General features: G+C 31.7%; 1 protein-coding gene across 1 annotated transcript in view; it reads left to right on the top strand.

Moving 5' to 3' along the window:
* Positions 1–25,044, top strand: part of LOC105250109 — a 105,351-nt gene that overhangs the window by 191 nt on the left and 80,116 nt on the right. The window lies entirely within an intron of this gene.

Below are 25,044 nucleotides of genomic sequence, written 5' to 3'. Positions count from 1 at the left end.
GAACGATCTGTTTCGCGCGCCTTCTTTCGAACGTCCGGTATCGTTCCGGTGTATCGCGTCGATGTACAATCATACTACTTTCTGATGGGTATCGTTTTCATACCGTATATCTTATTGTTAGTCAATTCCGTCTTGAGAAATGTCAGATCGATTGGAATCAATCTGAGAAAATCGAGAAATCTGTTGGGTTCGCGATGTGGCGCAAAGGCCTGAGGTTCAATGATCTCTTTCGCGAGAAGTTTGACTGTTTGGTAAACGGTCCAACAGGACGGATCGTTCGGTCCATGCTGTTGCAGATCTTCTGGGAGGACTCGTTGATCATCGACGCGACTTTGGTTTCCTCGGAAACCAAGGTCGAGATTATTCGCTAACGTTAACTGGAATCATTTCAGGAGTAGATTGTTCAAGGACGCAAATAGAGCAACATTCGTCCTCATTAAACTCCGCTTATCCTTAAACTTGTTCTTCATCGTCACGCGCGCACTTAATGTCAATTCACCATATCTAAACGCTCGCAATTTCGAAGTATGATTTATGGATTGTGGCGCCATGTAACGATTGCATATGTTCTTTCAAAAGCAATGTTCTCTAACGTATATTTTGTCACTATTATTTTCGATTGACCCAATTGATATTAAGATTGGCAAAAATATCATTTTATATTCTTATATATCTTTCTCGAATTAATCATTTTCTTCTTGAAGATTTCTGCGACCATTCACTGATTTCTTTTACGCACTTTCATCTGTCATTTTTGATAACAGAATATTCAGATTATCTTTTACGAAGTAATTAATTGAAGAAATGGTGTCTCTTCAAGAGTATACTGCATTTTAACCAAAATCTTGTTTTTAAAATGATGAATTTATCGGATTTACTGGCTTCTATTCCGAACATCTTTCGCGAGGTGAAAATCTGTGTATGTACCATTGTATGCTTTTGTCGCGAAATTAACCGTTTAGTGATATTACATCAGGATGTACATCGGTGCCGACCTTTAGCACATCCTTTAGGCAGATGGTGTCAAGGATGTGCACGAGGTGTGTTGGCGGCTCGATCAGAAATTATGCGGTCGTCTGGGCGTAACGCAAATCAGATACCTATTTTTTTTACGCGACAGAATAAATATATACTTCTTTCCACGCGCAATTCGTTCACGGACAAATGATTTCGATCTTTTTTACCTTTCGCCCCGTACATATTTATCTTGGTAATATAAATTCTATATTAAAAGCTTAAAACTATTATATACATAAGACAGCGATCAAGCGTGCAAGTAATACCTGTAGGCTTTCGTTCGCTCTAGAAAATGATTGAAAGTAATCGCATCATCGGATATTTTGTATCACGCTGGTGTGTGCGAACACTTTAATCACTTTAGAAAGTGGTTGCGGCAATATATACGACGCAGACATTCGATTAGTGGCCCACTTTAAAAAAAAGATGAATCCATCACGGATTCAGTTGATTGATTAATGAAGAATTTACGATGATTTATCTGATTACATTTTATTGGAATTGATTAGTTTCCGATAATTAAATTATTACAGACAAGCATTAACATGATTATTACAGACTTAATTCGGATTAAATATGTGAATGGAAAAATTAATATATAAATAATAAGCTAGTATGTATTAAGTACTGAGAGAGAGAGAGAGCCTTTTGGCATTTTGTTACAAGATTGCTTGTTGCGCAAATAAAAATGACGTAAACAAAATTATCTTATTGAGATCTGAGACTATTTACTTTTCCCTATTAATCGCTCTTATTCAGCACTGTTATAAAACTTTAATCTCTAAACATCTATTTTTATATTTTTATCTATATATTAAATATATTATTATATTTAGCGTAGGATATTATAGATCGATGAAATAGATAGGAAAATAAAAAAAATACCTTTCTATTTCAAAAGAGATGAGACAATATATTCCTTATATTATATCCTTCGTTAATGCTTTATATAATTTATTTTTATTTAAATAGATAAAATTTCCGATTTCTTAAAATTAGAACTCGTCAAACTTGTCGGTAAACCCGTACAGACAGACCATCTGCTCTATTACTTTATCTTCGTCGCTTCTAATGAACGTGCTCCAAAGTGCAGTGTGCGTTTTCCGAACGAATATTTCCACGATAAGATGCATATCCATTGCAGATCAAGGATCCGGTTTTCACCGCGAGTGCGTGCGCGCCCAGGATATTAAAGGCACTCGTACAAAAAGGGCTCCTAAATGATACGACCAAAGACTATAATAATTTAAAAAAATAAAAAAAAAAAAAAAAGACGAAGCCAGTCGCGAGTGCACAGCGTTCAGTGAGTGAGCAATACGACTTATTGAGAATACCCGCGGAGTGACTAAGTGATCCCTGAGTGATTCTTTATGGAGTATTTGGCGCCGTTACATCTGAAGAGGTAAACGCAAATATCTATTTTTAACTCATTCATTCCCGAATTATACATGAAGAATGAAAGATTAATGTACATTTAAATAAACATTTAATATTTTAATAAGTATTTAAATAAACATTTAATATTTTAATAAGCATTTAAATATTTTTTTCACGTTTTATATCTAAAACATATATCTATAAATTATTTTTATATAATTTAATGATATTTACCTTCATCGATAAATATTTTCACCTACAGTGAGAAAATTAACGATTGTTCCATTCGATTTGTCGAATAAATGCTTATATTATCTCAATGCATTCGCAAGTGCGTCTCGTTCCATGCGCGATTTGCTGCTCGATGAAATCGATTACCGCTTTGTTTTCCGGAATTACATGCAATTGTCATTATCACTGTCGAACGCAATACACTCTCTATTACTTTGTCGATTTATTTAGCACGATTCGAGTGAGCGTGACCGTCGTCGTCGTTTAGATCGATAGCGAAAGGTTCGACACCACCGAGGTCGCGGCTATGCGTAGAACCCGCAGTTTTGCCGATTACAATAGAAATGCTGGAAATTAGTGTGGTCGAGTAAATAAGCGTGATGGTCGATTAGCTATGTTGCGGTTTGATATCTTGCTTATTCAACGAGAGAGAAACGATAGAAACAAATAATAAAAGTTAGAATAAAATAAAAAGTAATATTTTATATAAATTTCTTTTGCATAAATTTTTACTTCTCATGTCTCTGAAAAAAGTTTGTATAGATATTTCTACATTTATACTGTTATAACTATGAATGTTTTATGCAAATTTGTAATGGAGAGAAAAAGTTTCCACTTTAACAAAATAATACAATAAATTCAAGTGTTTCTTGAACCGATTCTTTGTATAGATGTGATCTAATGCTGACGATTTTATTATGTCTTTCCTTCATATATTAGTATTTTGTTTTATATTATATTATTTATTTTACATTTTCTTTTATATTATTTATATATTAATATAATAAATTCATATAGTGTAAAAATTTTCATTAAGATTTTTATGATGCATTAATTATGATAGTATGCATTAATTAAAATAAAATATTTTGTATACATATATAGTACTCCACTTAAAAAACATTTTTAAATATTTTACAATATCTAAAAGATAATATGGATCAATATATCAGTTTAATACAACAATTTATAATAAGACAAAACTGTGTCGCGAACATTATTTGAAGCACTAGCTCCTCCAAATTACGTAGCATTACATTCTCTAACTTTCTAACTATTATCGTAAATAAAAGCATCGTTGTAAGTTTCGCATAGCGTGTCCGATATTATTTCTTTCATAATATGCTCATATTTAATGTCTTATTTAATCTTTTTGAAGGAAGTAATTTATTGCGGACATTATTTTTATTTTTTTTAATGTGTACGTACTATTCAAATATATTCAGTATTAATATTTAAAAAAAGAAGGATAATTAAGAGCATCGAGGAAGTCGAACAAAAATGATCGAAATTATATATCTGATTATTCTCTCATTTACCATAATGATAGTATTATAAAATATATTACGATAATATTATAAAATTTAAAATATGATGAATTAATTTCGTTGAAAATAAGCTGAGTGACACTACGAATCAGCGAATTCATTAATAAATAATGAATTTGCTAATATATTTTTTGTTTTTTTTGCGCGAAGAATAAAATTGAGACGTTTTTTAATGATTCACGAATGACCCGGTTTAAATTTGGTGCTGACAACCTGTTTGCGTGCGTATTGCACGCGCGAGGCCGAGTTTAAACTTGTTCTATTGATCGCAACCGTTGATCTGCATTCCCCTGCTGGAAATAATTAATAAGCATAGCATAGCCATCCTTGGTAGCGTTTGATTATTCGTCTGCGGCAACTCGTAATTGCTCTTTCGTGGTATTGTGGTACGACACTTTCGTCGTCAACGTCTTCAGGGAAATGCGATCTATCATTACGGTATCCTTATATGGTTCTTTCGAGACTTATCGCGTTAACATCCTCATGAAAATTCCATCGAATCTCGTTTAAGTTTATTGCAATGCAAACAATATTATACCACACGAATACAGGTTGATATTTTATATTGCAAGATCCTAAATAGTTTATGTGCTTTAGAGCTTCAAAGATCTAACAAATATTTTTCTGGAGTTCCTTTTTATCTATATTATATTTTACATACATTATTATTTTTTACAAAACTTTATATTAAATAAAACTGACTTTTTCCTTATAAATTAAACATTTTAAATATTAAAAATTAATTTAAATTTAAGTTTATATATATGTATTATATATATAAACAGAAATTTTTTTAATGACTTCTAAAATCGTCCATACAAATTTTATAGAAGACTATATTTATTCTAAATAATGAGACACTGTACGTTTCGCCAAATCATTGTATCGTATATTTTTATCGTGGAAAATCAGGAAACTTCCGTGGATCGTGATGTATCTTTGTATCTATTTTCTACCCTTTAATTAATCTGAAAGCTGAAATCAACTCGCGGATTGTGGATTGATCAAAACATTGCCCTACGTATAATCTCCCATCTAGAAGCGGTAATCTCGCCTGTGTGACTCATTATTATCTCGGTTTTTTTTTCAAATAGATGATACAGTGGGAACAATATCCTTTTTTCGCTCATCCTTTGTTACAATCGTCGATTTACATATATACAAAAATATTTGCAAATTGCTCTACGCGTTTTATAAAACACAATAAATCTTAGAGTGTTATTTTATGAAAAAAATTAACAAGGCATGAGATTTAAAGCATTTTTTCGCGATAAATGCAATTTTAATGTTGATTTTCCTTCAGAACTGAAATTGCAATTTCGTCGATTTTGCATCTTTCAAAAACACGAGATCTACGTGAAAGTGTAATTTAGCTCCGGAGATTGTATTCTCGTCGCGAGAGCCGAGGATTCCCGCGATTGTTTCCGTCGTGGCTGCATTCCCGGCGATCCGGAGCGGCCCTCTGAGGTCAGCGGCGGTTGCAGTTGCAACGGCGGCCACATTGCAACGCGCGCATTGCTCGTCCTTTCTACGAGATGAAGAAGAGCGGAATATACCCGTGTCTATATAAATCTCGCTCAGAGAGGCGCGTATCTTACTATTCTAAATCACGCGAGTACGCGCGTGCAGGTGCAAACGCATGGCTACGTGTATGCAAATGTATAAGTTTCGCTGAAGGAGGAGGGAAAGGACGGAGAGGTTGCGGTGGTCGTTATGGTTGATGAACGATCGGGATGGTTGTATAACTGTCTGAATATATTCTCGGTTATCTTGCGGCAGAACCGAGCACAATTTAAATAATTAATGGCAAAAAATTACAATTTGAAGAAGTCACACTCCGTATTCCTCCTTCCCTCCTTTCCCACTAACGCGATCTGTTTGATACATCTCGCCAAGATTTATCTTCGAGTTAAAGATTATACGTTATTTGCCACATTCCGCGAAGGGCGGAAGATTGCAATTAGCGAGTCTTGCAAATTTACACCGATCTACTGCTGCGCTGGAATTTAATTCGCCTGCGTTACGTATCTATTTTTCATATTTTAATTTGTGATTATATGTATGTAAGCATCGTGTATTGGAGTACCACCGTACATGCTCTTCGTAAAGTCTTAGAGCCGGTTTCATCGACAGTGATTATTTCGAACCTTGGTTTCCTTCCTCATCGATTCTCTTTCTAGGTGTACAACTAGGAAGAGGTAATTCTTTGAATTTTTTCCTCTCCACATACATTCAGACGTGTTATCCGATTGTCACCTCGTATTGACATTGGACGCGCTTACATTCAACAAATAGAATGTAGACTTAAATATTGACAACAAATATGCGGCAAAAATATGTGGTGAAAAATATCTTGGTATAATGAAATGAAACGAAGGTAGTAAAACCGGCTACTAATATATAAAAATTACATTGCATTTTATCAGACTCTGTTGGCGCAATGTAATATAAGTATAAGGAAAAATAAAACAAAGTTTAACAAGTGAATTTGCATGAAAATCTTGAAATTGCATGAAAGATAAGAAAATTATATGCGGCATGCGTGGCAATTTAGACCACCAAGATGCTGATCGGACAGCCAAACGCTATTATACGGTACAAAGCAACGACTTGTACAAATTTATATTCTGTGAAAAATTCATAACATTGTTACATAGTCGCCGACGATGTAACGCGATAAGCTGCGAATCTTGACGGGATGATCTCACTCACGAAAAAATGCAAAGATCATGAACTATTTACCGCATTCCATCGAGGGTGGAAGATCGTAATTAGACAAGTATATCCTCAAGAAAAATCTCCACGAAACATGTCGGCATTTATCTTATGTGTGCACACGCAGTCTCTCTCTTTCTCTCTCTCATCGATCCCGACACGTGGAATGTTTAAGCGCTATAAATAACACGTAACCGTGTATAGACACCGAAATATGCATTACGCCCCCCTTGACCGATAATTTTTCCTTGACGTGCCATTTACCCCCGGCAGTATATTAAAATCATATTTTAGTTACGCTACCGTGTAATATATATGTACGCACGCGCGTAAGAGCGAGGAGGAGTTCTTACGGGATAGAATCCTATATGAGACGATGATGATTAACCGTGAGGTCGATCGGTTACGCCGATGTCCACGTCAAGCCGCGCGAAAGTGGCCGAGGTGCGGTTATCCATTGCCGATTATAGGCATCCTTCGTTCCTTCGAGAGGAAGGTACTCTCGCCTCTTCCTCCGCGTCTCTCTCTCTCGCGTACGCGAGAGAGAGAGAGAGAAAAAGAGAGAGAAAGGAAGAGAGGACACGTGTGTATCCATATACGTGACTGCATGTAAGCACATATAATGTCGATCTTTTCTCTCTTCTCTCCGCCTTTTCCCTCAGAAGCATTTTTTTCGGTCACAAATGAGTACATCTTGTGACCTTCCATTTCGCATTCCATCGAGCAGCGGTGCGGCGCGTCGGCGTGGCTGAAAGAGTCGAAGGATAAAAAGGGCCGCTCTCGTATCGTGATCGCTAAATTATCAATCAGACCAAGGATGAGGATCTTAACGCCGCGCGCGTGTTCCAAGGATCATCCGTGCGCTAGAAACTTGATTATTATGTAATTTATCTGTTAATTATAGTTATGATCATCTCTTTCGGAGTATTCTTACCGCGTTCGCACGCTCACGAAACCTATTAATCTCGAAATCTATTAAAAGAGTATATATTTATAGATTAGCATTTTTTATACATTAATAAATTCAACATAAATTAGAAGAAAAATTGTCAAAATTGAGATATATTTACTAGGATTGCACAACAGATATTTAAGACAAGACAATTTTTTATTCGTAAAAATATTATATTGATATTGAAAATTTTCGAAAACTTAAATCTCTTGTCTTGGTTTTGAGTGAATCTTTGATACTATTGTCTTATATATTCTTATCTCGTCTTGATTTTATTAATAATTTTTATCTGATACTGAACAATTATTTAAAATAATATACTTAACATAATCTTTATAATATAATTTTAGATAATTACTAATATTTATATCATTCATTTACTTCTCAAAACATTGCATGTGTGTATCTGTGTGTATTTTTATGAAAAAGCAACTGCATTATAGTGATATCAAAATGCAGACATGAGTTACACACTCGGAGAACCGCGTATGTCTTTATATGCAAAATTTTGTATAGCTAAATAATTATATAAAATTTTATATTTATTTTGTTTATTGCATTAACTGTTTCTAAATTTGTTAATATAAGTATTTTTATAAAATATTATAATTAATATATATAAATATTTTTATTCCATAAATAACATTTTTTAATTCTAATGATTTTTTTTCTTGACAATCTTAGTCTTGTTATTATCTCGATAATTAATTAAAAATTTTGTGTTGATTTTATATCGAATTTCGAAACAAATCAAAATAATATCAAGACTAATTTTGGTATCTCGTGCAATCCTAATATTTACACTAGAAAAATATTTATCCTCCTGTATAGTTGCTTATAGAAATTCTGATGGTTTCTTTACCGGTGTGTTTAAAGCCATTATGTGGTAATGCAAGTTTCATTTCGCGATCAAGCCGCGATCACGAGGAAAGTCATGACAGAAGAAAGAAGGAGTGTAGTCACCGAGATACATTTTCCCTCGTTCTCTCTCTCTCTCTTTGCCTCTCTTTCTCGTACTTTCCGCGAGATCTGTCCCTCTCGCTCTTGGTTACGTCTCGGTTGCTGTACGCACTGCAGATCTTTCCACCTTGTGCTCCACCGCCCAGAAGCGAAGAGTCTTCTTCGACCTCTCGCGGCCGCCAAGTTTGCAGGCGCCATTACTCGCTCTCTTCCCCTACCGTTGTCCTGCTCTGCTGCGCGTTCTTCCACAACGATCTTTCCTCGCACTATCCCTCACCCTCTGTATATTCCACTTCTACTTCTACTACTACACTACTACTACAACTTGCTTTTCTTCTTCTTCTTCTTCTTCTTCGACGTCGTCGTAGTCTTCTTCTTATCTCGCTCGTCTCTACGAGTCAAGGACCGTTCTCAAGGAGGTCGCTCCTTTTAACCGAGCTCTACACGCAGCCTTTGTCTCCATGAATCACCTTCACGTAGAACAGTATGAATTATCATAGACGAAATTGCTAATGAAGATAGATTTGTTATAGTCTCTTGAAATTTTGCTTACATTATCTTTTCTGAAAAATGCATGATTGTGCATCTTATTAATCTAAGTTAGTCTAAGTATGCTTAGTCCTATCTAGCTCCTTCAACGAAATATTACGCGGCAAATTTATAACATGTCGAATTTGTTTAAATATTTATTTTTAATACTTTTTTAAATATTGTGCTTTAATATTTATTTTTAATATTGTCGATTTATAAATGTCCTAATAAATAAACTGATAAAAAGTAATGAATTTTTAATTGTCTGTAGGAACAGCAAGAATATGATCAATCAATGGCAAGATTTTAATCTCAGCAATTTCGAAACGTCTTATCAAACAGTTTATCTAAAAATTGATCGGTGAATCTTGTGATTGAGATGATTGGAGAATGATGTTCAATCATCATGAATCAAGTTGAATTTGAATGAACAGCTGCTATTCATTATTAAATTAGATTTTTTGAAGCTATTATAATCAAAGAGATTGCTTTCGATAGCTTTATTTATTACATAGCTTTTTATTTTTATCTCAAAGTTTCATGACTTAAATCTTTAATGTAAAATCAAAACTGTGAAAATGCTTGGAGTCCAAAGCGACTTCCTACAAGGGAACAATCTCGTCCATCTGCACTTTATTATAGTCAGTAATTGCATATTTGTTTTATTTTCTTTCCTGCTTTCCTTCTAAGGGTGTAAAAACTTTGTCGTACATTCGATATGCATCAGTAGTTAACTATAGACTCTGGACAAGTACAATCTATGCTAGACAGGTCTTGCTTCAGGGAAATGCATCTTCGAGTACAGTTGCGCACCGATAGTTAATTGGACTTTAATCGAAGGACACATGTAGTGCATGTACGGTTCGATAGAAGAAACGCAACGACTTACACCTGCGTGATGCAGGTTAAATTAACGGTAATTAGCGTTGAATGCAGGATATCTGAGTACTTTTTTCTATTTATGCTACTTGTAGCATAGATTTGTAGAAAGAAATTGCTCAGTTTAAGTAGCAAATAACATTAATTGCTTAAAAATAAATAATCATTTTCCCACTTACATTATGTGAGAAAAGAAATGCAAGTTGCAAGAAATGCATTCTTTTTTTTTACATAAGAAGTGCTAAGATCTAAAAAGAAAATCTCTCTCTCTCTCGAATTAAATTAATAGAAATTTATATAATCATATTTTTTATTCGATATAATGCATTTCCACAAAAGACGTATAGCGATCTTAATGTTCTTGTGAAAAAGAATAGCCAGGATGACAGAAGCTTCTTTCTCACAATTTACAAATGATGCTTGATTCCGCTTCCCTTGATCCCTCATCAAGGGAGCTGGAGGAAGAGTTGCTCGGAATTACGTAACGCGTTACGAGCACGCTCTTCCGCTCTCGCGGATTCATGCGAATTCCGCGACTCGTTGATCAACGGCTGATTTTACCGTCGATGCGATGATGATTACGGTAGGTTGCGTAATTCATCTCGACGCACGATGTGCGTAGCGTTTGCATCGGACGGTCAATAAGACTCGCGCGAGTGTGTCTGACGTTACGTATTATTCGCAAATCACTAGTCATCTCGCGATGCACATGCACATCGTAACGTATTGTGGAAACGGTAAAACGATGATTCCTGATCAACGTATGATAATGACAAAAATAAATCAGCTATTTTCATTCAAATAACTAGCCGTCGCCGATCATGGATACATAATAGATGATTAATCATTATGTTTGTTTAACTGTAAATACGAGCGCGTCTGTCTGACTATTTGACAAATTCTTGACATCTGTTATTTAAATTTTAAACGATTGCACGAATGCAATTCAAAAACAGTATTAATTATATCTTACGTTTTCTCATTAAGTATTCGGTCGCTAAATCAATCGCGAAAGTTGATTTAAAAGTCAAACGCGAAATTTAGTTAAATGAATCTAGAGTTGAAACATTATTATAATTAACGATTTCGCTACAGCTTTATTTTAATGATTGAGCTCACTGCTCATTGCTTTTTAAAAATAAATATGAATTTGCAAGGAGCAACATATTTTTCCTTAAAAATATACTATTTTATACCATTTATACCAATTGATTTCTCGCATTATTTTGTACATGAAAGTATTGAGATAAGATGAATGAATATTTTATGAGATATTTCATTGTTTATGTAAAATTATGTCAACATTTTAAAAGTTATGTATATTAATTATATCATAAAGATTATATTAAATATGTATTATTCGGCATTAAAAACTGCTAATAAAATAGAGATAACATAATAGACGCGATTTTTGTTACAAAGATTCATTCAAGATAAGACTTAAGTTTTCGAAAATTTGCGAAAATTGTCGAATATTGTCTTATATAATTTTAAATGCGTATTCTCTATCACCACGTTTGCTGTAGAGAAAGAGAAATATTGAACATAAAATATTAGAATCGTGAAAACTTCGAGGAATGCGGCAATGTTTATCTATTATAATCGCGTGATATTAATGCATTGCCTATGCGACAAGGTAATGCAATAAATGTGATGCGACGTGACCATCGTGTACGTGTAGAAACTCGATTGACGACATACCGTGATATAATTTTCCGCGATAAATATTTCCACACGCATCTCTTTTAATGTGCATATATATAATATATGGTTGCATATATATATATATATATATATATATATATATATACACAAGCGTAAATGTGTGCTTGCGCTTCTCTCCCGACCTTCCACCTCTTAACGGTTACGATGCAATTATTTCAGCCTCGACACTATGGTGTCGGAGGGTCACGGCGCAAATTACTTTCCGAGTCTCTTCTGGAGTTCCGAGTCGCGACCACGTACTCCCCATTACTCGGATAATTTGATTATTGTTTCATTGACTGAAGCCGTCACGGGTCCACTGATAATGATCGCCTCGTCGCAAACGAAGCGAGCAACAACGATTCCTTCCGCTAACCTTGTCTACGGACCGGTTCATAGTCAAGAAGAAAAAAGACTTGTTTTAGACGCGTGAGACTTAACATTGCGAAAACTGCGTATGCAATAAATAAAAGGCTGGGAAAAATTGTTCTTCCCGAGAGAAAATAAAAATATAAAATAGACGTTCTTTATGCTCATTTTTTTATATCGCGAATATATTCATAGGTGATGTGTGTGTGTACGTTGTAGACCTTGGAGCGTTTTTCGACAAAGATAACGTGGAGAGATTTTATAGCTTTTTTATGTCAGGTCTTGAATTATGCATCCTGAAGAAGAAAGAGATTAAAATGTACGCCTCCGCCAGTATGTTCTTATCATGTTCGTATTCCAAATAAGAGCATTTATATTACATTTTACATATTGCTATTACACAGAAAGTTTAAAATAGATATTACAAATTTGATTTCATATAATTTTAAATGTATTTGCATAGTTCTTGATTCATCTTTATATAATATATTCCGAGGCAATTATTCTCTCACTCGCCGCCCGAAGCTCGTTACGTTACGAGGAAGGGTGTACTTATAATATGTCTTTTTTGTGTATTAAGATTTAACCGTTCCCGCTGCTCTGGCGGAACGGATACATCCTGGACTCTCTCTGTTATAGAGTTAGATTACATTCTAATTTTCACTATTTGCATGTTGCTTAACGGGACAATCTGTACGCAAACATTGCAAAGGATACGGCGAATAATGTTTTCCCACCATCTCCGCTGTCTTACACATAAGATGACTAATAATTTTCGTATCAAAAGAGGATAGATGGAGAGTGTATCCACCTCCTCTGCTACCGCAATTATATCTTATAACGAGAGGGAGAATCAAGGGAGCTAACAGGCGAGAGTATCCAGAGAGATAAAATTAATAGAGTGGATTTATGTTGTTGCCGATATATGTGTCGGTGGAAGATAAAAGTAATAATAGCGCTACTGGTATAGTGTTCTCGCAGAAATGCTCCGAAGAAAAATGGCTTACGATATATGCCGTTAAAACGGTGAATTTTCGCAAGCGCGGCAATCAATTTACCAACTCGACACAATAGGCAACACGTGTTAGACGGCGCTCGGTAAGATTGCTGTAATTTACCGTTTTGCACTAGTCATCTAGACGTATATATCTACGCGTTTCTTCCAAACTAATAATAACCAGTCATATTTCCGTGCTGGCTTGTAAGCGCCTCGTCGGTCGATGATGCGGATCATTTTCTAACATTCCGCGCATATATTTCCGTGATCGCATCACTTGTTGTTCAGGTGATTCCTCCATGACTCACGTTCCCTTTTAACTATCGCGCAGTGTTCGCAATTACATACATATAGACATAATCCTTATAATCAATACAAGATGCGCCATACTAGTTATAAATAACGAGATAATTTTCCTTCGATATGTCACGTCCAAGGTAGAGGGTGAATTTATGTCTTTAAGCCTAGCGTATTATGCATTATCATGAAATAATAATACTGTTCCTTATTTCTTATTTCAATAAAATCTTACTGAGTTGCTATTTAATGTAATGTAAGTTTGCATAAAATTCAAGATAAGAAAAATATTTAAAAATATTGTATTGGTATTGAAAATTTGTAAAAACTTAAATCTTATTTTGGTCTTGAGTAAATCTTTATAGCAAAAGTCTCGCTTATGTTGTCTCGATTTTAATATTTAATTTTTATTATTTAATGTTGAACAATATTATTTAAAATATGCTATTTAATATAGCCTTTACAATATAATTTAAGGTAATTATTATATTATTCATTTACTTCTAAAAACAATATATAATACAAATATAAATATATATGTATAAACAACAAATAACACATAATAATATTTTAATAATATAATGTAATGATTCTCATCTAATTTACAAATATGAATACTTTAGCTTTTTTCAAAAAATCAATAATCTTGATAAAACCAATAATTTTTTAAATAATTTTAATCTTCTATTTTGTGCAATCCTAATATTATAAAAATAAATGATTAGTCTTCCTTTTCAACAATATTTCTCGTGAAGGAGAATTTTATTGCGTCAAAGTTGTATTTTTTCTTGGAAATTATATTAGCGTTAAAGTTACATGTGACAGTAAAATCACAACGCCCGATTGATTACGCAAGTCCCGTGTGCTTATCCTTAACTGGACATGCGTCATTCGGAGAGTTCAATGCTTGCAACAGATCGCGCGTGCAGCCTCGTAACTGATTACACTCCTGTCGCTAGTCTTGCCATGTTTAGGTAGAACATCCGTTAGAGCACGTTTATGTACGTATGAGCGAAGAGAAATTTCTGCGAGAAATCAATCGATGTAAATGAGCTCTAAATTCCGCGCATCTTGCTGCAAGGTTTCTACAAATGCTGTTTTTTTTTAAATTTTCGTTTCAAATCCATCTTAATCTTAATCAACAAGTGTAGCTTTTTCCTTAACGAAATAAGCATTTTCAGTATCATTTTTCTAAAAATAATTACATATTTTAAAGGATTCGTGTATATGTAACGATTCTAAATCACTGAGCAATTTTGATTCGATATGCACTGCAACACAAAATTTCTAGAAATCCAACCGTATACACGATATGTCGACGATTATTCATACATATACATGTCCGTTATACTTCACTTCTACTTAGAAGAGCGTGGCGATTCCCACACAAGCAGGATGATTCGTTTGCAGTCCACATCGTTTGTGGAATTTCAGCGCGTGGGAAAAAAGTACTCGCACGTCAGCGAATCGTTATGGCTAATACAGCAATGAAAATTATGATGGAAACCGGCAGATTGCGCGTATTAAATGAAGACGCGGTTCAAGCTGAGCAATCATTAACGAAGTGACCTTGACGCGCTATGTCTTGATTTTATCCGGATACTCCGTTCGCCGATTCATTTATTCCTTACGAACACTCTGGTTAATGTCTTTATTTTTTCATTCAATTGTCAAAATTATCGCTCGATTATATTTTTTATATTTTGTATTATTTCCAAGTTATAAATTTAAAAATATTTATAAATTTATAAATTTAATTTAATATTTATAAATTTAAAAATATTTTAGTATAATAAATTTAATATTTATAAATTTAAAAATATTTTAATCTTAATAAATTAGTATTATTTCTCTTTCTCTCTTTCTCTCTCATGCTGTTTTATAAAATATAAGAAGAGATGTATATTATATAGAATATATACAAAACTTGCATACAGATATTTAAGATATAAAGGAGAACTGTTATTTAATGTTAATGCTATAATCGCAACGAAGCGTGCTTCTTAGACCAACGATTAATTATCTCGCAAAAAAAATGTGTGCGCAATATAACACGAATCTTTTAACGAGGTCGGCGAAGCGAAAAACCTTGGCTCTCTCGATCACACGATCCATGCAGATATCGCGTTATGCGTCTGTCGGATCTTCGCTTTTCCGCCTCTATTTCCTGCGTCATCTTATGCCTCTACCGCACTGTCAAATTTTCAATGCTTCTAGAAAACTATAACTCCTTCATCTACCTCAAAAAATTTTTTTTATTTACATATAAAAAGTTAATATAAATTAACAGGTACGATGGTATATACCGACAAAAAATCGATATATTTTCTAATGCAATATTCTATTTTAACATGTGTAATTAAAATATTGTTTATAAATGTTAGCATACAGATAAAAAACTTTTATTATGGAAAAATCGAGCTTTGATTTGTTCCAACAGATATGTAAAAAAATGCAGGACGTTATGTATGTATCTCGCCATTGTAATCTCGGTGGCGAGAACCAGCAAAATCCGTTACATCCAGCAATAGATCTCCATACGGTACACAGCAATTTTGTTACGGACCGTTAGAAATCGACTAGTGCGAAGGCGGCTTTAAATCGCTCATGTTCTTTTTTTAAATCGCTGACATACTAATTTGCTGTGGCGTTGTTACAATATGATATATCCGCTTCGTTTGCGATCTTTCTTTTCTTACTCTGATCTTACTTTTCCATTAATTCATGTAATTGATATATTCATGTGTATTTTTCGACTGCAATTAAATCAATTAAGGACTCTTAATAGCCACTGAAGAAAAAGATTTCGAAAAAATGAGGCGCGAATGAACGGTTCGTCACAAATATATTGCAGAGTATATAATTTTACAATTGGAAATAAATATGGCTTGTATATAGATAAGTCATAATAAAGCATAAGAAAAAATGTAAATAAAAATTTAAAAAAAAGAATAGGGACATAAATCTATTTGCAATATGCAAAATTATATTTCTTAATCGTATTCCTATTTTCGTTATATGCTTTTTACAAATTTAATTATTTTTGTAAATTTATATAACAATCTTATCCTAATAAAATTTGGAAGTTAAATTAGCTTTGATAATTATTAAACTTATTGATAAAATAAAAAACTTTAATAAATTTTCTTAGAAATTTATTTGGATAAGATATTTGAGAGACATTTTATCGTCTTCAAATAATTCGATAAGCGTCATTTTTTTCATGTTCTATCCTTACATTTGATTGCGATTCAATTGAGTATTTACGGCATCCGCAGAAAACATAGTCGCGTTGCAACAAGCTTTACTGTTAGACGATGCAAGACGTTTTACGATCGGAAGCTACTGCACGGCGAATTGTATACTTGTGAATAAAAAAATGCAGAAAGATATAAAATATATAACGGCACCAGCGCGAACATCATTATTGAGCGGTAACTTCAGTATGAGTATTCTATGTACATGCCAGGCAAAGATTCTGCCATATGTGTGACGCCGAAGAGAATATGAAGTACGATTATAATCCAACGTGTCACATAAACTGAAGCGTTTATTACAATCTTAGTAGCAGCTATTATATAATTAGAATCGTTAAACAACGCTATCACGCAGCTACTTCGCGAAGTTAATTACCAGACCGCGTTGGTCAATGTAACTGTCATTATTTTTTTTGCGTTAATCTATACTAATACATAGGTAAAGACGCTATTAGATGACTAATATACCATAATACGCACTTTCTTGTGTATTTTTCGATTGTAAACAAAAGCAAATTCTTGTGTTGAACATACGGTGTATAATCTATCGCACGCAATGAACTCTGATAAGATAATCGAATGTTTCGACAAGAGTTGGCTGTCAGAGGATAATCATTGTCTTCTAGCCAAGGTTATATCTTTTGCATTAATTTGACTTGAAACAATGTCGCGATAAATGCGTTAATGACGTAAACGTATGTTAGACGACGAACATGCATGGTTAATGCTTTTATAAACGTTTTCTATAATTTTGCATATCACAAAATAGACACTCTTAATTGTTCTTATAATGTTAAGAAATGTGACAATTGAAAATGTGAGTCTATTCGTTATTAATTAATCTTTCATAATTATATCAGGCGAATATAACTCTATTATGATATAATATCGTATTCGATTGTATCAGAACTGATTTTTTTTGTTAGAACTTGTCGACGCTATTGTTTCAACTTTGTGATCGTTATTGGGAACGTTGAAACCGATTCGGCGATCAAACGAGGTCTTACGCCCCATTCGTCCTTACGCCCGTTCATTTGTAGAGTAACCGAAAGAACTTTCACTTTGCAGCAGAATAATTCTGTTTCGCTTCGCTCGCCGCTCTCTTGTTACTTTAGAGTGGGCGTAAGTTTTAGGGCTAAATCGCGCCGTCTACTTTGTACTTGGTTGATTCATGCCGGATGTTGCTTCAGGCAAGCGCGATCAACGCTTGATCGTGCTTAGAATTCAGATTTCCTAATAGGATACGGCAGGTCGAGGATGTCAAATTCCTCTTATGAGATGTTAAATGATGCTACTCGATCATTTATTTATCTAATATTAATATGTCCACATTTGATTGAAACATCAATAAAAAAAAGAAGAAATTAAAAGTAATAAATTGTTTTATTTTAAAATGAATATTTTTAAATGTTTAAAAATAATGATATCATATAATTTTGCTTCATTTAATTAAATATATGTACTGACATTTAAAATAAAAGCAAAAATTTTTGAAAATAATTATAGAATTCTTTTGTACTTTTTAAATTCAAATTTTAATAAAATTATTTATTTTATATTAATGATATGTGTGTTGCAAGTGTTCAATATATATGAGATTATATTATTTATTATAATTTATTATTTTATTGTTTTCGCATAATATATTTGATTATAAAAATCGCGTATTTAACGATAAATCATTGGACGAAGATTTATTCAAAGCAATTTAGAAATAATGGCAATCAAGGGTTAATGCAATTTGAATTGTCGGAGTTGATGAATTATATGACGCAGAGACTTTTCAACCATCTCATAAAACATTTGCTATTTTATGTTAAAGTTTTTAACGCAATATACAATCCGATTCTAATCACTTGATCGGCGACGTGACGTATGATATATGGCAAAATTGAATTTTAATTGCCCGTTCCATGAACATCGTCTATCATTTGACGTAACTGGCGGCTGTCTGCACGAAGGATATTGACCTAAACTTCCTCTGTGCGCTCAAGGATCGTTATGAAATGAAGATAATCAGTCGGCAGGTGTTGCAGGAATAGAACATTTTCCCGGAGATATCGCGAGAATCCGCCCGCAAATTATATGAATTATCGCGGAATTACGACGAAACTTTACAAAAGTCAGGGTCGCATTATTAGATCACTAAGTTTAGAATGAGAGTGAAATTTATAATCGTAAGCGAAGCTTGTCTATTTCTCGTTTCTTTTCTTCTTTACGGAATTTTCACTTTTATAAGTTGCTTTACTTTTCGAACGATATTTCTTTTTCTTGCCATTTTTTACAGAAAACGTTATTTGAAATTAACTAATTATCCATATATGCCTTTCAAATTACCTTTTAAATCATTTAAAATTAAATTATTAATTCAGATTGCATCTATCAATCAATATATTGATTACTTATACTTATATTTTGTCATGAGATACCGTTATCATCTGATGCGGTATCTNATATATCGATTATTTATTACATTTCATCACATGGACAAGAATCACTTCAAAATTCCAAAAAAACAAAGATGGAAACCGTGCGCGCGGATTCTTATCATCTTTTATAAATAAGAGAGACAATTAATGTAATTAATCAATAGTCATTCAATCAATCACTCAATTAGTCATTCAGGCAATCAGCCATACTTCAACTTATTATGAAGTACAATAATTCATTAAAACGATATAATAATTTATTGAAAAATATTTAATTGATTGAAAGATATTTATTTGAAAAATTATTTAAATCCAATGCCAAAGATTAATTCTTTTAAGATTTTTATTTCATTTTATTATAATTCATAATAGTTTGATATCTAACTAATTGTCATTGTCATTAAGGTGGCAACAACATTTTTGTCACTAATAATAGTGTGGCAACAATTAAAAACCATCAAATTTCAAATTTAACACTTAATTTTGAATTAAATATCTAAGAAATGTGATCGTACAGATCATAAGATTAACTTCCAAATTAAACAGCTTTATTTTTTAATCAAGATTCTCTTTCCTTTTCTCTGTTTGTAAAACTTTACCATTTAAAAACTAAAATCAATCTTGAACACACAACTTAAGTGAATTAAAACTAGTCATATTTGAAATTAAACATCCAAATTATAAAATAATTAAAAAAACCTCCTTGTCGAAAAATTTATAAAATGCACAAATTATTCGGACTAGAGTAATCTAACGATTTAAATTAAAAGTAAAAAAGGTCGAAAACCTAGACAGATTTCACAAATGATTTGACTGAAAAACGAGTCAAATTCTATTTAATTCAAACGTGATATAATTATGAATTTAGAGTTGCAGATTTTTATGTCGGTTTTTGAACGAAAATGACTGGTTTGGAGTAAAGAAATAATTTTGAAATCCATAATCACATGTCAAAATTTTGAAAGATTAATTATTTTTTAAATTTCGTGTCGAGTTATACTCTTTTATGTTGCACGCAGACAGAGTCTCATTAAATGTGAGAAGGAGAAAACTTCCGCGCATATTTTTGTCTCTAATTAACACAGATAATATGTATAAATATTCATATATGCGTATCGGTGCATCTTGACATACATGCACGTTTGCGAAACGAAGAGAAGACGCTGAGTAATTAGAACGCTGCGGGGTTACTGCATATCATTCTTTTATGTTATTATCTTCTATTGTCAGTCACCTTGCAATTAAATCATTTATATTCATTAAATCAATTATTTTGTTGAGGTAACTATCGGAGTTTAATCAAATTTCTATCATTTTGTTCCTTTAACATATATTTTGTATGAAATAAAAAAAACGGTAAAGATTTTTAATTTTTCAACAAAATTAAAAATTTTTATATACAAAGAAACTATATTATCTAACAACTAGAACATGCTCGTTCAAACAAAGAAAACTCTTCATTTGCATTACTTTACTGAGGAATTACGCAAATACGTAAAGATTCAAGTCACGCTTGAAATTAGCGCTGCACGTAGGAAGGTTTAACACGTTGGTTATGCAATTAAAGTTATAGACGGTGGGTGCTAAGCATGCAAATTCGTTCACAAGCGACATTACAAAGTCATAAATGTCTCTCGTTAAAGGATTGCCGTGACTAATTCGAGATATTACGTAAACTACATGAAATGAATCTACGAAATAAAAATAAATTGTTGTCTTTATTTAATAATGCATTATGTATTAAAAACCGTCTTTTATAAAATTTCGAAAATAGATTTGAAGCAATTTTATTTTACATACACTAATCGACAATTGTTAGAGAATAATTTTCCACGCGAAGTAATGCGATTTTTTATTTAATATTGTGTGTCTGTGTTAATTAATAGATATATAAAATAAAAGTCATAAAAATATATACGTAAGATATTTAATAAAATATATGAAAACTCATACATTTTCTCTCAGACTATTTGATCTCGAAATAATAAATCTATAGAAATCATAATTATTTACTATTTTATCTTATATTATAATAAGAAGTTGTTTACTTGGAGAGATTTTATGATATAAAAAAGTATCTTTATAGTCTCTTTAGATGTACTGTTTCGAGATCACAGTTTGAGAGAAAGTGCATAAATTTTAACGGGTATAACGGGTTAATGATTCTCCTTGATAATATCGAGTAATAATATCGAGTTTCAAATTTAACATAAGGTGCAAAGCAGTCTCTAGTTAAGGAGAAGGCTGCTAGTTAAGTAAAATTTCATCATTTCCATGATTTTGTTCGTCTTATTATATTAAAGTTATAGATACATTAAAGATGTATTTTTGAATCATATCACGCGTGGGATATACTCCTGGTCTCCCGGACATACGTAAAAGAATAATAAAAGAATAATCTCTACCGCCAGGATGTTTTCTCTAGTCACATGTAGACACTTTCACAGCACCGTTGTACAAACACGTTGTTCCTGACCTGCAAGCTTCCATAAACTGAGAAACTTGTGGGCGAGGCAAGTATAATAAAGAAGAAATCCGTGAAGCCGATGACTTGCGAAGCGAGGTTGTTATTGACCTGGAATATCTATTTTAAGCTATGTGTGAACCAATAATTAAATCGATTTGCGATGAATGACATCATGAAAAAAAACTAATGTCATGCAGCGTGATTACAATATTCTATTTTTGTGATTTTATAATTATGATTTAACTGATATGTATAATCAACAAGCAGTTTTTACTTATATATAATTGAATATAGATTGAAAATACAATTTTTTAAAAATTTCCCTAAAACAAATTAAAAATTTTATTTCTCCTAAAATTTATTTTAATAATTTTAATTTTAATATTTTTCAAATTTTTAAAAAAATAAATCTTACTTTATTTTTTACAAATAATAATTAATTTAATTTTTCAAACAATTTTTAAAAATAAATTTTATTTTATTTTTATGCAAATAATTTTAATATAATTTTTTAAATTTTATGGAAAAGTAAATATATTAAATATATTAAATATATTAAATATATTAAATATATTAAATATATTAAATATATTAAATATATTAAATATATTAAATATATTAAATATATTAAATATATTAAATATATTAATATATTAATATATTATATAATATAAATGTATAAATATATTTAAAAAAATAAATTTTATGTATATTTATATTTCAATTTTATTCCTAACTTTCTTAATATTCTCAATAACCCTTTTATTTGCTTTTTTAATTTTCTGACAACTCTATTTAATGGCTAAGTCAATAAGAATTTGCAGCTATTAAAATTTTGAAAATATACTCTAGAAAGATAGACTAAATAAATAAATATCAAGATAAAATTGGCGAATGTTATAAAAATAAATTATTTAATTAGTAAAAATAAACAGCGCGATTTGTTATTAAATAAAAAGAAATAGAAAATTGAAACTCTATTTTTTTTAATTAATGCTTTTTAATTTTTATTGTATACTGTAATTCATATTGTATATTTGTAATTATATTTGTAATATGATTTAATGAAAGTATCTTTCACTTAATTTGTTCTAGTTTATTTATTTTAAGCCAACGGATCTGTCTACACAATCTGTAATTTACGATCTATAATATATTTACAATATCTACGAATCCGTTATCTTAAAATAAAATAATAGTTAATCACTCATTTATCAATGCACAACAGCGAAATTGATATTAAAGTTGTATTTGTATATTACTATAGTAATCTGTAATACACAAATAAAAGATCCAATTATTGTAGCTCAAAATAATAGTATTTTAAAAAATTATTATTGTACGTGCCGAAAATATTTTATTCCATGAATACAATAATAAACAGATATGTAATAGAATAATTTTATAAATTTCGAAAGATTATATTTTTTTAAATAAAAACTTTTGCAGAATATATATAAAAATATTTCTTTTTTCTAATCTCTTGCTTGAAAATTGTTTATAAATAAAACGAATTAATTTGCGCACGCAATTTATATATAACTAATATATAAAATAATCAACACTCACCCCAGAATTGCTTCGCCAGTATTCGATATCTCCTAGGCCTGTTCTTCCACTCAGGTTTTCAGGATTCGTTGACTCACACGCGCGACACTTTAAACGACACTCCCGCACTTGGGTATGTGACACTTTGACCGACACTTCCGCATTTAAACGCACGATATTTTGTGCGATACTTCCTATTAAACTCCCAAATGATTGCGAACCCTTTTTTGAAGCAAAGCTTTTTATTAAGCATTGTCTAATAATATTCAATGAGATTTCTAATTCGATATCGGGAGCATATATATATGTATATAAAGCTTTCAGTAATAAATAAATAAATCACGGCATAAACATGTGCTTTATATAAAAATCTACCGTTGCCATATAGTTATTACGTAAAGTTATTAATAAATAAATTATTAATTATAATAATCAAAATAAATTATTGTCGCGATTGCGTTTAGGAAAGGAATTCGAGAGAGCGTTTCGCACTACTACCTACTGTTCGAATGTTACCGTGTGAATGATAACGAAACGCGGGTACGTAAACATTAGAGCGTTGTATACCATAAAAATCAAATATCACGTTATAAAAAGTTAACTCCTTATTCAAATAATTTTCTTTTTTATGTATAACACACACACACACACACACACATATATATATATGCAGGGAAGGACTTGCCACGATCGCGTTAAATCGTTATTTTCGAATTGTGTTCTCTTGTCTTGTCTTTTCGATTTGCGCTCTGATCTTATTATTGTAATGTCTCATGTTTTTGTGTTTTAATCTCGAATGTTCGCGAAGGTTAATCGTTCTTTGGATATAGCCGAGCGTATCGTGAGCTAATTAGGCCACGTATGAGACCCAAAAGACGGAGCAGGAATTGCGAACCGAAAAGAAACAGTCATGGTCGAGATCTGCGAGGAATCATACCTTTATAACAGAAGCCATAATAAAAGATTCTTTTTTTTCTATAATATCCCGCGTATCTCCTGCATATATATGCGCGATATTTCTTAACTTATCATGTTGTTGATCAAAAGTTGATTAATCGTTAAACATTGTAATAATTGTAAGGAATTAACTTTTAATATTTGTCGCGATTACGTTTCGATTATAGAAATTCGATAATATATGTGGAGCTTCTGGTACTAGAACTTTATTGCTCGAGAGTCACCGAGCGAATGATAACAAAGTCGTACGTAAACAAGTATAGCGCGCTATACGTTGTCAAGGTTTAATCATTACAGAAATATTTTACGTATTATAATATGTAAGTATATACAACGAGAAGTGTTTCTTTTGATTTATATATTAATTATTAATTAAATAATTAATCTTTCATATTAAACATTCAATTCTGGAATTTATTTTATTATATTATGTGATCTTATTCCGAATAGCTATTTAAATTTAAATCAATGAAAAATTTGAAGTCTCGAAATATATTTAAAATTTTGAATATTGTTAGAGAAAAGTAATTTTTGTTCATAACGCAAATTATTGCAATAAAATTTGCAAAGTATATATAATTGTATATAAAATTTGTATATAAAATTTGAAAAGTAATTTTTGTTCATAACGCAAATTATTGCAATAAAATTTGATATAATAAAATGAATAAATTGCGAGAAATACGCGCTTCGATAGAGACCTATCATCGTAATATATGTTACGTATCCTTTATCGAAAGTTGATTAATTGATAATTATAATGACCCTAGCAAATTATTTCTCTACACTTATCGCGATCATATTTCGAAAAAGAAAAAAAGCATCTCGCAATATTACCTTCTCTTTCACGTTGCTCGAATAACAAGGTAATCGCATATTGTTAATAATAATATGTTAAAAAAAACGATACCCACATACTCGTATGACAATTAATTTATTATGCCTCGAAATATATATTCAATATTTTATAATATAAATTTCAGTTGAATATTCTTTATCTTCTTGCATTTTAAATTAATTTCGATAATT

This window comes from Camponotus floridanus, unplaced genomic scaffold (assembly GCF_003227725.1).
Source record: "Camponotus floridanus strain SB8 unplaced genomic scaffold, Cflo_v7.5 scaffold80, whole genome shotgun sequence".
Classification (NCBI taxonomy): Eukaryota; Metazoa; Arthropoda; class Insecta; order Hymenoptera; family Formicidae; genus Camponotus; species Camponotus floridanus.
The sequence above is the reverse complement of the archived record's forward strand: the minus strand, read 5'-3'. Positions and strand labels throughout refer to the sequence as shown.